Raw genomic sequence first — 12,486 nt, 5'->3', positions numbered from 1 at the left:
CTAAAGGGTCAAACAAACAAACACTATTGGGCGCCATTTGTTATGGAGTGGTATAGCCCTTATTGCGCCAGATGTTATGGTCCTTTATTGGCCGGTTTCTAGACAATCATAAATGCCTCTACACCACTCTATAAATTTAGTATTTGTTTACAGGCTTGAATGTAATCTGAATAGTTGTCCGCTACCGTAGCTTACAAGGCACAAGCGCACACTCACTCACACACGCAAAAACCTGGTGTTAAATGGATCTTGACACTGCCAAGACTAATTATTATTGTTTACAAAGCTTTTTACATCACAAAATCATTTCCGGGCTTCGACCAGTACTCTAGGTCGACAACACCGCAAGAAACTCTACAGTCCAAGACGCAGACACCTTTTGGCTCAAACAAAGCAGCTTAACAGGTAAGACGAATAGGTATTCTACTGTACGTTACCCTACTGCCATCTTTCGGCTTTCAAGATGTTGGTATGGCTGTAAGTCCTTCAGACGACTGACAAGGGTGCCCCAGTCCTCACGACACCGCAACCATTGCTTGACGTAGTCCTTGATCCTTCCAGTTCGTCTCGGCGGCTAACTGTAGAACCCTGCCAGCTCTCCATGCCATGGTCATGTACACCAAGCCGCAGTTGACTGGTTCAGTTCAGCCTCCGGCGATGAAAACCCCCCAGTTGGAACACTGTAAAGTTTATAGTCCATAAGTCAACTTGTCTTTAGTTTCTTTCACTCGCACAATAAAAATACTCACTCGTCCAACATATTAAGCTGCATGAGCCAATATAATTATTTACACGTTAATTCCTGTTTTCTAAAGCCAAGAAAACGTTACGTAAAACCCTCACATGTTTAAGCAGTGTAGCACAATAGCTTAGGCCTACACAATAACGTTAAACACAGAACCAGTCACTCTTCTCACATACGACAACATGACATGAAAATATAACCGGTTTCAAACATACCTCAAAAGAGTGTAAAGCCAACATTTAGTACAGTCGCCGGCCTGGCATGAATATGAAAATGGAAGATATCACGTACACTGATAGGGAAAGTTCGTCAGTCTTCATCCTTCTTCAGTCAGATACCTAAAACAGGAGCCCGTCTGCTAAAGTGTTACGAAAAACATGAGTCGAGCTTGGCTCCTTGACGGCGACTGATTTTACAAAGTCGTTCTTGCTATGACATTGCCAGTGAGCTGTCGCCTGCATTACTTGCACGTGAAAAACCTTGTCAGTTACACAAAGGTTCAACTGCGGTCAACGTGACGGTATGCAGCCTATAGCCCTTTCCAATATCTGACCATCGCTATAGTCTATTCTATTTACAACAATACACATTACCACAAATACGAGTAAACCGCTTCGTAACAGTCCACATTTGCTCTGTAATGGTGGTCCTGCGGCACGTATTTACACCTATGTGCACGACAACTAGTTGCACTTGTTTGCACTCTGGGATATTCCTCAGCCAGTGAGACAAGTCATCTGTGTCAAGGCCTGAGACACTCAGGTTCTGTGTTTCCTTTCCCCGAAACATTAAGTCAGGCTTCACTGGGCAGAGTACCGAATCGCCCAGCAGGACGTGTGTTGTTGAAGGCGACACTCGGTACTCCGCTAGTTGTCCTCTCGGGGTCAGGGCAAAACGTTCTTTGTTTTGGGGTCTGTTTGTCATAGAGGATGCTGGTTGAGCCTCTTTTCGGCCGACGTCCTTCGAGGCTTCACTCGTACTTGCTGGTTTACTGACTGCCGAAGCATAGGAAGTGTTTGTGGGTGCGGAAACACTGACAATGTCACTGATACAAGCAGACGTTTTAATTGGCTCATGCTTTTTACCGACAGGTGCCTGACTGACCGATCCAGAGACAGACGGATCTAACACAGAGAACCTGTTTGAGAGCTCAATATCCGTTGACATTGGTGAGGTAGAGTCATCTGTGTCTGCATCAGTCTGGGATCCGGTGTCAAGCTTGCTTTTGTGGTTCTTTTGGAACAGTTTTTTTTGGTCGCCGATTTGTGATTTTAGTGTATGATTCTGCTTTTGTAGTTCCGCCATTTCTTTTTTCATGGCATTTATCGTGTCCTGCATTTCTTCATGCTTTATTTTCATGTGGTGTTTTAGTTCAGACTTAACTTGTATTTTTGCTGTCTCCAGAAGGGATATGAATTCTTCGTAGCCGAGTTCTGGGTGTGCTGATGGGGTATGTGATGCAGTGCGTGCTATGGGGGAATTAGTGACGCCCGCAGAGACTGGAGACCGAGAGAAGGCAGACGCCTCAGCGGCTGTGGTATCACTAACAGTGTTCACAGGGCACACGTCAGACTGGTTGTCAGCGGCTGTGACATCACTATCAGTGTTCCCTGGGCACACGTCAGACTGGTTGTCAGCGGCTGTGACATCACTATCAGTGTTCCGTGGGCACACGTCAGACTGGTTGTCAGCGGCTGTGACATCACTATCAGTGTTCCCTGGGCACACGTCAGACTGGTTGTCAGCGGCTGTGACATCACTATCAGTGTTCCCTGGGCACACGTCAGACTGGTTGTCAGCGGCTGTGACATCACTATCAGTGTTCCCTGGGCACACGTCAGACTGGTTGTCAGCGGCAGAGGGACAATTTGCAGAGTTTATGACCACAGACGCAGGGCACTCGCCACAGTAAGAAGACTGGTTGTCATCGGCAGTGGCAGTGTGGTGGGGAGAAGGGGGTGGGGGTCGATATGCAGAATCAGAGGCGAGTTCACCGGACATCTCAGGAATTTCTTTTGATTGTGCCGATTGTGAGTTGATAGGGGTGGGGAGGGACGAGGTAGGGGTTGCAGGACATGAAGGAGAAGACGATTCGGAGGGGGCGGAGTCAAGCACAGCCGTAGAACGAGATGATGAATCGAGGCTATGTGCTCTGACCCTCAGTCGCCGGGACGTCCTGGTTGGCTGTTCCTCGGTCTCGGCCTGATGACTTTGAGTGTTGGGTGTGGCCTCGGTGTCACGCAACACTAGCCCCCCGCTGCTTGTTCGCTCAACGGGTGGCAATGACAGGAGGGAGATGTGAGCCCGTAGAGACGTGGCAAGTTCAGGATGCTGGAAGATGGAGTTGATACAATCCACCAGGCTCCTGAACTCGGTGTCCTGCCAATTGATACACTTTGTACCCTGTACCAGAATTGTGCCGGTCGTGTAGTGAATGGTGATTGTGACAAGTTTCTTTTTATTGCACTTTACTTGTATTTTGGTGCGGTACAGGTCTGGGGAAGGCAAATTGTTTGGTATTTTGTTGAGATTGTCATTGTCCTGCACATCTATTTTACGCAATGGACTATCTGCTTCGTCAACCCAATGCACACAGCAATTGTCGTCACTGTTTACATCCCGCATATAGCGGAGGTAGAGTACCTGTCTCGCAAGTGGCATCAATTTTTGGGGAATTTCAAAAGTCAGCTGTTTGGGATCTTTCTTGGTATCTACAACGGGGACCCAGTCCCCCGTGGTGCTGTTGAGTTTAAGTGCCATACTTACTGACATTTGACAGTAATGGCACTTCTGCGTTTTTCAGAGAGTACTTTTGGAATGGTTTTGCACATCACTTTTGGCCATTGTGTTAGAGGGGGGGGGGGGCAGACTAACTTTACATGGTCCTGTTTATGGGTTGGTTATGAGCCAACACACAGTGTATACACTCACTAGATCATAACACACCGATGGGTAATCACGCCACAGCTGGGGAGATGATCACTGGAGCATGACGACACTGAGCACGAAAAATCCCCTCCTCAGAGGAAGTAAGAACGACCACAGAGCACACCACAAGTCAGTTGCGTCATGCTGACACACACACTGGGCAGACTGTCTAGACCTGAGGAAAGCTGCACAGACAGGGATACTCTCAGATAAGCTCCACTACACGCGTGGCGAGCCAGCGTCACGATGCTGCATTACGTCACACCGCCCGGTCCGATCGGGCATCACGGGCACAAAGAGAATACACATCGTGATGAAGACAATTAATGAAATCCTCACATTCAAAGCACAAAATTACTCCCTGTCGATTAAGCAATTCCTTATGGTCACTTTCGTATACTTTTAAACACGAAAACACAACTGTAGCGTAAAGCAGATGTTTGAAAAGCCGAAGCACATGAAGCGTGCCTCCTTCTCTGTCGAGGTAGCTTCTAGAGAGAGAGAGAGAGAGAGAGAGAGAGAGAAAGGAGAGAGAGAGAGAGAGGAGAGAGAGAGAGAGAGAGAGAGAGAGAGAGAGAGAGAGAGAGAGAGAGGGAGAGAATTCAAGAATGTCTTGTGTTTTGCCTAGAGGGACAGAGCGATAATTTATCAAACTTATAAAACAAAAAATAAAACTGTCGCAGAAATGCAGTGAATCATATGTTTCTTTCAGGAAGTGTGACATGATTAAACGTTCGACGAGAACAAACCAAAACGAATAGATGCCAACACGGGTTGAACCTTTCGATTTCACAGAACTTAATACTTTTTTTTTTTTTTTTTTTTGACAATTAATCCTCATTATTATTTAACATTGACAATCTTAACTGAAATGCAAAAAACAAAAACTTTGCTAAATCTACAATTGTTTCTGTGTCTTGTTTTTTAAACATGGTAATCATACTGCCCAACTGATCACCAACACTTAAAAACTGTGCTAAATACTTCTTTTTTTTTCTTTTTTTTTCTTTTTTTTTCAAATTTTTTTATTCAAATAAATAACAACAATTAACAATATCTCATACAATGAATTAAATACAACTTATCGAGTACAACAAGCTAACTTTTTTAACGTTTTGTGCTTCGAACACTCACACAAAAATGCTTCTTATCTGTAACTGCCTATTAAAAATACTTTCCAACGGTAAAAACGAATTTGTTTTTTTATATATACTAACGCACATCTTTCCGATTAAGATAATGTGGTTCAATTTATACATAGTTGCCTTTTTCACCATTACAAAATGCATACCAAATAAAACATCACTAACTTTCAAAACAATCTTAATTTCTAAAGTACGAAAAATAAATTCTTCAATAAACTTCCAGAATTTGTATACAACCGGGCATTCAAAAAAGAAGTGTTCAATGAAATCAGTTACATCACAACAGTAATTACATTTATTAGTTTCCGTTACTTTCATTTTACACAGGAGAATGTTGGTCGGATAAATGTTGTGCATAATTTTCCAGTGTAAAACTCTTAATCTAGTCTCTTGTGTTGACTGATAGGCTTAATACTAGTGTTTCTCATGTGCTTGAATTTCCCTGGTAACTGCGGAAAGTCAAAATGTACACATAATGCGCTTGAAATGTGTAAATACTTGAAGGCCAACGTTCACAAACACATTGAAGCAATGAAACAAATCGATGATATGATGCTATGACACCTTAGGCCAAAGTACAAACGGTAGTTTTGTGATATGTCATTTGTGAGGAATTACAGGTGATTTTGTGCAGAAACTTACGTCGCGTGTCTCCCTTCGGACAGAAAAATACGGGTGCAACCGGCGGCTTCGAACAGATTTGCCTAGTGCAACCACGGTATACGGCGTGCTTCTGTCTTGTGTGTGGCGCTCCGCCCTGATTTGGCCCTTCGTGGTCGGCTGGGCGTTAAACAAACAAACAAACAAACAACAACAATCTCTCTCTCTCTCTCTCTCTCTCTCTCTCTCTCTCTCTCTCCCTACCACTCTCTCTCTCTCTCTCCCCCTCTCTCTCTCCCTCTCTCTCTCTCTCTCTCTCTCTGTCTCCCTCTCTCTCTCTCTCTCTCTCTCTCTCTCTCTCTCTCCCTCTCTCTCTCTCTCTCTCTCTCTCTGTCTCCCTCTCTCACGTGTTTGCGATCAATGCAAAGCAAGCAAACCACTGATCCGATGGCTATTTTAGATCAGTGAAGCAAAACCGGCCAGGGGAAGTAACCATCTCAGACACAAGAACATTGTAGTGTTTACCACTTCTTACTTCCCCTTAGTTGATTTCTGAAAAGGACGACACGCTTAGTAGAATGCAAGAAATTATTGGCACATGATTCACGTTTTAACTGTCGAGTTGAGTCTGTTTTATTTATCGAAAACATCCACAGTTTAAAAAGAAAAAGAAAAGGAACAAGTGTTGACCTTAACGTGGTCAAGAACATCGCCGCTGGTGACACGGGGGTGGGACATGGATACCGTTTCTGGGTCTGCACAAACAGTTGACCGGCGTGTCCGACCCGTGCCGCCATTCCATTCCGTGACACGCAAAAATGTTTCAAACCCATACAGAGAGAAAGAGAGAGAGAGAGAGAGAGAGAGAGAGAGAGAGAGAGAGAGAGAGAGAGAGAGAGAGAGAGAGAGAGAGAGAGAGAGAGTCTTTCGTGATTGTGACTGTATGATGGAGCCTCCTGAGATCATTACAGCTGAGACACCGAAACATTGGTCATTGACCGCGTCACAAAAACCTCATTGGTTGCAAATTGTTCATATGACATAAATGTTATTCCAAATAAATTGATATTTTTTAGCATTAAAACGAGATGTTTGTTTATAAAGCCAATATGATAGACATTGTTGTATACTATTTGTTCGAGCAAGACATCATTTTTAACAACGCCCTTTTGGAAATTCCCGTTCGCTCTTCCCATAATTAGTTAAGATGTTTCAAACCAAGACGTACGCGTCGACGTAAAAAGTCAACCTTAGATTGAAAAAGTCTTCATAAACAACTGAAACGGATTAAAAAAAATATATATATATAAGCTTACCATCCCGAAGAAGGCAGTAACGTGCCAAAATATTGATTATAGATATAAACGTACCTAACCTGGTTACTGGTGTGTTTTCTTTTTATTTAAAAAATATATTATCTGACTAGTGTACACACCAATGCTTTCTGAATAAAGGTCTCAGGTCTCACTAGCACATTTCTTCGATGACAAGTGTTAGGTTGAGACGCGCATCCGCATTTGAAACCTTTAATTTGTTTGTTTTTTCCACTGGCTGGGTGCGCAAAGGCGTGTAAAGCTAATAACTCTCGTTTGACTACTGTTAGGAACCTAATTAAATATTTTGCACACACCGTATGCGCCACAATTCCAAGCCAAATTTGAGCTCAATTGACCCCAGAGTACCAGAGATACAAGTCTAATTCGTAAACAAACAGAGAAACAAACAAGAAAACAGACAGAGTGAAACCTATACGCCGCTTTATTACATAAAGGCGGCGTAATAAATAAGTAAAACTTAACTAAAGTATACGGTAAAAGAACAATGTTAGGTGGTCTGGCAGCTCATAGAGCATTGGACGGGCCACGGTTGGTTCGAATCCAGGTCAGAACAGACGTCGACATGATGAGACGGTATCCTTCAAGTGTCGAACCCCCATGTCGCCGCCGTGGCATATAAAGACCTCGGCCATTCAAAATAGATGTTGGGTTGTTTTAAATTCATTATTTTATTAATTTTGCTAAAATTCATAAATATATATCTAATGTTAAAAAAAGTGTGTTTTTATTTGTTGTTGATATGAAAAACGCGGAGAGCCATATCTCTGTGGTTCATGCTTAATAAGTTTTCATTAATTTCCCCGCAATGGGATACATAGAGTAATACAAATGAATATTGTAGAAGAGATTTCGTCTTGTTCTGTGAGTCTTCAGTGCGGGGATCGACCGCGGTTACGCTCCCAAACCACACTCATTTCTTCACCACAACACGCACTGGATCACTTTTGTTTGATGGGGGAATATAAAACAAACAAATAAACAAACAAAAAACAATCAAAGCTTTAAAAGACAAATCGCATCAATGATGTAAAAAATCAGCCAGATTATGAATAAGGGAGCGGTTTCACGTTTTTCACGTGATATATTTGTTATTGTTGCTATCATCCACACGCTACTTCGCGGAAACTGACAATATGAACAGGGCCTATAATCATTCTGATAATCATCGGTCCTCAAGTCAGGATGGATAATTACTACGCGGATGAAGGGAAAAGAAGCGGAGCTAAAAACCAAAATCTATCAAAACAAGAATACAGAGCTATTTCCCGTAGGTTTTTCGCTAATGCTTCTGATAAAAGACGAAATCGATTTCCGAATGACTGACTTCGACAGTGATCTCCGTTCTGTTCTTTACAGATATGATAAAGACGTCGTTCTAAGGTCAAAACAAGTCGAAATTTTGAGACTGCTGTGGGAAGGAGACCGTGATATTGTTGCATCACTCCCAACTGGTTACGGAAAAAGTATCGTACGCTCCGTAGCCATTTTGTTATGATCACATGAAAAAGTTGATAATCACGTGACACTTTTGGCATATTTAGAGTTGTTTGCACAGTAAATAAATCCGCTAAAGATAGCTCGCTTGAAACTGTCTTACATAACAATTCCTTTGTAATTTAAAAATTACACAACACCATGAAAAATCATTATCGACGATCGCGAATCTGCTAATATCAATAACACATTACGAAAAGATCTAAATATGTTTAAAAAAACAAACAATTAATAATAACAAAAAAACACTCGATTTCCTTTCCAGAGAAGGAAAACAAAGGCATTCTGTCAGAGACCCGAAGGGAAGGAACTCATTTTGACCTGAGATCAGGATGGGCCTATAATATGTTGAAAGATAGTGAGAACCAATCAACACGTGTGGAATTTGTGAAAGCCACAATACCCGGTTGTTGTTGCTTTTGGACAGGTTTTTGTGATCATAGAGCAATCATTGTAGAAAATGGATTGGGTGTCATTTACTTGACTTTTATGGCAGGCGCTTTTTCACCTTCTAATTCTATTTGTTCTTTGTTTGTTTGTTTGTTTGTTTGTTTGGTTGTTTGGGTTTTGTTTTTTGTTTGTTTGTTTGTTTGTTTGTTTTTCTCTTTCTTTCTTTCTTTCTTTCTTGCTTTTTTGTTTAATTTGGTTTGGTTTGATCTTTGTCTTTTATGGTGTGTTTTTCGTGAGAACTGTATGATACACGAATAAAAACCCCGCACTGTAATACCCACAACCCTTGAAAAAATCGATGAAAGAAAAGACAAAGAAAGAAGCGACAGGAGACAAACAAGAGACAAGAGATATTGATTGCCGCCTATCTGTTTCATGTCACGTGCATACTTTCTCTCAACTATAAGCCTGCAACGATCCCCTCCACTGCGAGCCAAAAGGACGCATGCGCAGGAAGTGACACGTGTCTCCTGTTTCCAGCAGACAGGAAATTGACTACGTCAGTAATGAGAATTCTGGGATTGCAAATATGGCGGCCGTGCCTTAGTAAAAACATCAGACGCTCAAGCGCTGGCAGATGAAGACAGATAGCTTGGTAATTATTTTCAACCTGAGGGTCGGGGGGTGGGGGAGTGAGAGGGAGAGACTGCTGGAGAGAGCTGGCTTGTTAGTGTGTGTCTCAAGTTGTGTATGAATTGTAAGCCAGTCTTGAGCCTGAGTGCGTTGGAATTAAAAAAAAATCTGTGGTTGTTCGTTAACCTCTATATATTTTAAGAGTAAAAATCTGAAACGGATATACTGCTAACGTTTCTAATTCAAGAAACAAAATACAAGAAAGATTGGATTATGGAACGGTTATTTATAGAAACAATTAATACACACAGACTCAACAACAAAGATACACGTGACAAACAAAACCTTCACAAATACGTCGTGCAAATGGTCTTTGCGATTGACGGACAATTTTAAAACAACAACACCTTTTATGATTAGGAAAAACAAGCTGATCACAAATGTGGGTCTATGCAAAGCATGTTTTCGCGTAAAGAGCAAGTGGAACAAGTCGCGTAAGGAGAAAATACAACATTTAGTCAAGCTCAGTCGAACTCACAGAATGAAACTGAACGCACTGCATTTTTTTCACATTACGGAGATTTAAGAAACGAAACGTCGGGACGTTTCGTTTTGAAGTTGTGGTAAACGTCATTATTTCGGGGGTCTCTCGCTGGAAAGGTGAAGGTCAACTGAAACGGAACGTGGAACGTCAAAACGCAGTCACGTTTTCCACCCCCAAAAAACGAACAATATTTCGTCAACTTTTGTGAGTATTTTTGCACACTAACAGTTTTATTTGTTGGCCATTTTATGCATTGCTAGATTCATCAACCCTTTCACAGTCTTTCAGCGCTGAGAATGTGTTCATTGGAGGTAGACAACTGTTGTAAACTGAAATATTTTGAAGGGTGCTGATCCTGGTACATTTATCCAACTTCATGGTGAGAAAGCAAATGGCGAAGCAGAAGTAGGTCATCGCATCGAATTTTTATTCTGGCTTCGTATGTGATCAGGTGCATGAATTGAAAAATGTGAAGCTCTTGTGCGTGCAATGCGAGTATGTCAATCCTTTACTGACTCGTGGAGTTGAAATTATGCCATGCCCAGTCAGCGGATCATATCCTGCCATGCCCGGCCTTTCATTCCGAAACGAAACGTGAATACATCTAAATCTTGTCTGCGGCCTATGCCGTTTCGTTTCACGTTCCGTTTCGCGGGGTGACTCATTCACCAAACGAAACGAGCTGCAAAACGAAACGTGCTGTCTTTTAAATCTCCGTAATGACCGTAGTCCGCCGTTTGTGCAAAACGGAGTGAAACTGACGAGCCTGTTGAGCGCTGTCGTGGTTTCGCTGTGCTGCACAGCACGCTTTTCTGTACCTCTCTTCGTTTTAACTTTCTATGAGCGTGTTTTTAATCCAAACATATCATATCTATATGTTTTTGGAATCAGGAACCGACAAGGAATAAGACGAAATTGTTTTTAAATCGATTTCGGAAATTTAATTTTGATCATAATTTTTATATCTTTAATTTTCAGAGCTTGTTTTTAATCCAAATATAACATATTTATATGTTTTTGGAATCAGAATATGACGAACAATAAGAGGAAATTGTTTTTGGATCGTTTAATAAAAAAATAATTTTAATTACAAGTTTCCGATTTTTAATGACCAAACTCACTCATTAGTTTTTAAGCCACCAAGCTGAAATGCAATACCAATCGTCGAAGATTGCTTTGCCAAAATTTCAATCAATTTGATTGACAAATGAAATGCAATACCAATCGTCGAAGATTGCTTTGCCAAAATTTCAATCAATTTGATTGACAAATGAGGGTGTGACAGTGCCGCCTCAACTTTTACAAAAAGCCGGATATGACGTCATCAAAGGTATTTATCGAAAAAAAGGAAAAAAAACGTCCGGGGATATCATTCCCAGAAACTCTCATGTCAAATTTCATAAAGATCGGTCCAGTAGTTTAGTCTGAATCGCTCTACACACACACACGCACAGACAGACACACACACACACACACACACACACACACACACACACACACACACACACACACACACACACACACACACACACACACACATACACACACACATACACCACGACCCTCGTCTCGATTCCCCCTCTATGTTAAAACATTTAGTCAAAACTTGACTAAATGTAAAAAGAAGAGATGGCAAGAAGCTGAAACATTTGAGGACAACCAATTCAGAGTCAAAAGAGCAGACAAGCCACACGTTGTCGTGTACAGCATGGAAAATGAATGATCTTATGTCTTGTCTTATGTCATGCCTCAGTAGACTGTCAATGTCAGACACTAAGGACGTGTTCTGCGCACTTGGAATGCTACCACACGTGTTTCAAAAACTCGGAATTGTTGTTTAACACGAGTTCGGGAAACGTGCTTTAAAACAGGCGAAAATGACTGTTTAAAGTCAATGCATGCCAAGTATCGAACTCTCTAAACGCAGAGCCTCAGTTTTCTCTGTCTCACTTAGAATCAGAATCAGTCCCAAATAAACTCTCTGTCAACAGTCAGCCATGAAGTTATGTCCCTTGAACATAAAAATAAAGTTTACAGCATGAAACGAATCAGTTTCAAAGTTAGTTTACCGACTATGACACTTACACAAAATACCTACCTACCAAACCTAATTAGGTTTTGCCTTGCCACCAGAAATAAGCATTTTTACGTGTGTTACATTACTAATCGTTTAGCCATACCTGCGCCAGTAAAGGCGTTTCTTTTTACTTTAACCATTTTTATGGTGTACAGATCGGCGCATCCGCCGCACCATCTCAAAATAAAAACTGCACTATCGGGCCACATATCACGCCAAAAATAGTGAGCAGGCCCACACAAAAATTAAAAATATTCTACACTCAATGAAACTGTACGCCTGCTGGATGGATAGATTTCGGACTTGTGGACGATATGGGATTTTAGGGATGGGCTTGCGGGTCGTAATAGACGAATTCCTGAAATAACTCTTGTTCTAGTAGTTGTTGTTGTTGTTGTTGTTGTTGTTGTTGTTGTTGTTGTTGTTGTTGTTGTTGTTGTTGCTGCTGCTGTTGTTGTTATTGTTGTTGTTATTGTTGTTGTTGTTGTTGTTGTTTTTGAGGGGTCGGGGTTGTGGAAGAGTTGCATTTTGATGTTTTTCCTTGCTTTTTAACAGAAAAACTGAGGCCAACTACACATGACATTGTAGGCTTG

General features: G+C 41.6%; 1 long non-coding RNA gene across 1 annotated transcript; it reads right to left on the bottom strand.

Moving 5' to 3' along the window:
• Positions 1-238: 238 nt before the first annotated feature.
• LOC138967392 (uncharacterized) lies at positions 239-1,361 on the bottom strand. Its single transcript, XR_011455940.1, has 2 exons — positions 961-1,361; positions 239-680 (listed from the first exon to the last, which is right to left on the bottom strand). It is a non-coding gene; the product is annotated as an uncharacterized lncRNA (long non-coding RNA).
• Positions 1,362-12,486: the final 11,125 nt, after the last annotated feature.

Source organism: Littorina saxatilis, linkage group LG1 (genome assembly GCF_037325665.1).
Source record: "Littorina saxatilis isolate snail1 linkage group LG1, US_GU_Lsax_2.0, whole genome shotgun sequence".
Lineage (NCBI taxonomy): Eukaryota > Metazoa > Mollusca > Gastropoda > Littorinimorpha > Littorinidae > Littorina > Littorina saxatilis.
The sequence above is the reverse complement of the archived record's forward strand: the minus strand, read 5'-3'. Positions and strand labels throughout refer to the sequence as shown.